Raw genomic sequence first — 3,476 nt, forward strand, 5'->3', positions numbered from 1 at the left:
CCCCCAGGTCTTGGGAAACTGCTGAGGTGGCAATAAAATTAGAGGGGAAAGGCAGTGAGCAAATTAGAGGTGGAGTGGGCGAGGCCAGAGCTCTCATTAGCCTGATGAGCTATGGTAAGAGGCCCTGCGGACCCTGTCTCCTGGGAGACAGAGGGCCCCTCCCGAAGCCCAGGGGGCTCAGCCCCAGGCCTCTGCCTTCCCAGCAGACCGTTTCCCTCTTGAACACCCAGTTGGGATTTCTTCTGGGACAGGGCGTTTGCTGAGCAGGCCCAGGTCAGCTTCACAGAAGGGACTGGGGCTTCCTGCATCACCTATTTGCTCACTGGCTCCTCTTCTCATCCCAAGGGTCCTTTTTCTGTATCCTTCATTCTGCCACTTTTTCTGCCCCCAAATACATGCCGGGGCAGGCTGCCTGCCTCCCCACACGACCTCCTAGCACAACTGTGGGCTCATGATGCAATCAATTCCAAGGAACCTGGCTGGTGTGGCTGTTGGTTGAGCATCATCCCATGCACCAAGAGGTCAAAGGTTTGATTCTGAGTCAGGGCACATGCCTGGGTTGTGGGCTCAGTCCCCAGAATACATATGGCATGCAGGAGCAGCCAATCAATGTTTTCTCTTTTATCAGTTTTTAACTCTCCCTCTCCCTCCTTTCCAAAAATCAATAAAAACATTTTTTTTAAAATCAAAGCATTAAAAAATAAAATAAACAGGAGCAGAGAGGCCTGGGAGCCACAGCTGGAGCCAACTGGAATCTCAAAGGCTGATTCTAGCTTGAAGTTTCAACAGCTTTGCAGAAACCTTACTCTGGCAGGACAGGGCAACGGGGAGTTGGGACTTCCATCAACTAGGCCCAAAATTACCATGAGTATCAGGCCCAAATCCAGAGTAATTAGTACTAGCTTCATACCCCAGCAGCAGTTTTTACTTTCTGTTCCCGAATCTTGCCTTGTCTTAGGTTGATCTTTGAGGCATGAATAGTCCCCTCCTGTGCTTTGCAGTTTGGAGGCAACACGGCAAACAGACATATGATCTCCATTCCATCTCCAAACTACACCAAAATGACAGGAAAGGATCTACAATGTGGCAGTTAAAAAATAAGGCCAGTAATAAACAGTTCTTGAAACATAAGCAGCTGGCGAGACTTCCACTGTGTAACCTTTGCGGCAAGGTTCAGTGGAAATCCTACACCCTGAACCCCAAACTCCCCGTTAGCTGAGTTGTACCAGATGAATTAATGCTTGTGGGCTAGAGCTGAAAAGCAACCATCAGAAATAAAAATGCTGTGGTACATCTACACAATGGAATACTATGCTGCTGTAAAAAAGAAGGAACTCTTACCATTCGCAACATCATGGATAGAGCTGGAGAGCATTATGTTAAATGAGTCAGTCAGAGAAAGAGAAATATCACACGACCTCACTCATTTGTGGAATGTAAAGAACATAAACTGATGAACAAAAAGAGCCAGAGGGAAAAAATATTTAGAAGTAATCCGGTTATCTGCAGATATTTATTATTTCCTACAACTTTTGTGGTATACTGTTAGTAGTGTTTTGGTAATATGTTTAAAATCTTTTTTTCTTGAAATGTTAATGTTTATTGCAAATAAAATCCTCCTAAAAGAACTATGTAAGTCAAACTAATGAAACTTTTGCAGGTGGCCAGATTTGCTGAAGGTTAAGACAAGGCTGGGAGGGCATCCCGCCTCCCTCCAGTCTTCTGCCCTTTCCAGTGGGATGGGCAGTGGAAGAACGAGGTGCAGAAGTGTTCGAGGCCCTGGATCATGGAGACCATTCCAGAAGGAGAGACTCTCAAGAACTAAGAACCTCCAGAAATTGATACCACCCCCAACTCTGGCATCCTGAAGTTTTCTGTAAAATACACTACACATAAGGATAGGAAAAAGAAACACTTAATAACTGATTTTATTTTTTCCCTTTAAAAGTTTTCTAATAACTGATTTTTATGGAATGTGGTAGGACTTTTACTTTCCAGTTTATAAATCGGCATTGTTTCAATTCCTTAAATGAACTGCTTTTAGAGTCCGAAATAAAGATTTTTTAAAATGTCCTTGAATGACAAACCAAATGACAATGAGGAATCTTTGCTCTGCCCACCCAGGCAGGGAGGGAGGGTCCTCCCCACATTCCTTCCAGGCATGTTGCATGGCTCTGGTCTGAACCCCCAGGACCTTGCAGCTAGCTATTTAAGTGCCAGAAAAGGTTAAGTTCCCAGAACAGCAGGCGCAGCCTCAGCAACACAGGGTATCTTGGGTCACCAAGCACCAGAGGCCCTCATGAATTCTGGAGAGCACTGCTGGAATGGGAAGACACCATTCAGAAAAAAAAACTTGTAATCTTTGATCCCAGGACATTTCTGTAATGAGATGATCGTTTGAGCAACCCTGCAAGAATGCCAGGCTTACCCTCTCCATTGTTCCTGAAGAGGCTCCACAAGCTGAGTGGCTGTAGCTGCCCTTGGTGCCTCTGCCACCTATAGGTGGAAGGCTGATGGTGCAAGGCACTTGTCTGCTGGAAATAGCTCCCAAATGGAAATCACAACTCAAGAGAGCTGTGTAGGCATTACCTCAAACCTCACAACCTCAAAGGCAGGCAAGGCAAATGCTGGCCCACTGCATGGCTGCCACCACTAACCTTCACTTTCCACCAAAGCTTTACAGATCAGAGGTGGCCTTCCCTTGCTGATCTGCATCCCTTATCTTCCTTTAGGTAAAATGCCTTACCTAAGAACTGTGGTTCTGTGCTACAATGCACCTTTCCTAAGAGCTGTCAAGTCTCTCAAAGCAATCCACTTAACAGCACTCTAAGGTTTAAAAGACACCCCTACAAAAGCCTCCCATATTGTTCTGAGATGGCCCATATTCACCGACTGGCTTTAGAGAAAACATTTCAAAATGCTCTACCCAAGCCCACCTGCACTCTTGCAGTTGCCCAGCAGCTTGGCTTTCCTCCTGCTGAGGCCCACAGGGAAGCTGCCTTCCTTTTATCTTCCCCCCACACTCCCCACAGGCTCGGTGGCATGTAGAACACAGCTCCTAGTCCCCCACTGCCTTCCCTCTGATGGTTTCTCAGGAACAGAGTACAGGGCTATACACATCGCTGTTAACTGGCATGAGTAGGAAAAGGACTACAAACATCCCTCCCTCGCCAAGAGCCACATGAAATTTCATGAATGACCTTCAGACCTAGTTACTTAAAATAATTTGAAGGACACCTGAAATATTGTGGCAGCTTACAGATGCAATTGACTCAGAGGGGGTGCCTGCTTAAGCACTCAGTAAGCAGAGCCAGGACTCAGAACACAGCACACCTAGAACAAGGTGCAACAAAGCCTGTCTGGCCTTGAGGCAAGGTGGTCCAATAGTCAGAGCTCCTTGGACCAGTTGCAACCCACCTAGTTACCCAGCCCAACCATACATAATGTTAGTGCAACTATAGACAGTATGGGGGGGG

This window comes from Myotis davidii, unplaced genomic scaffold (genome assembly GCF_000327345.1).
Source record: "Myotis davidii unplaced genomic scaffold, ASM32734v1 scaffold608, whole genome shotgun sequence".
Lineage (NCBI taxonomy): Eukaryota > Metazoa > Chordata > Mammalia > Chiroptera > Vespertilionidae > Myotis > Myotis davidii.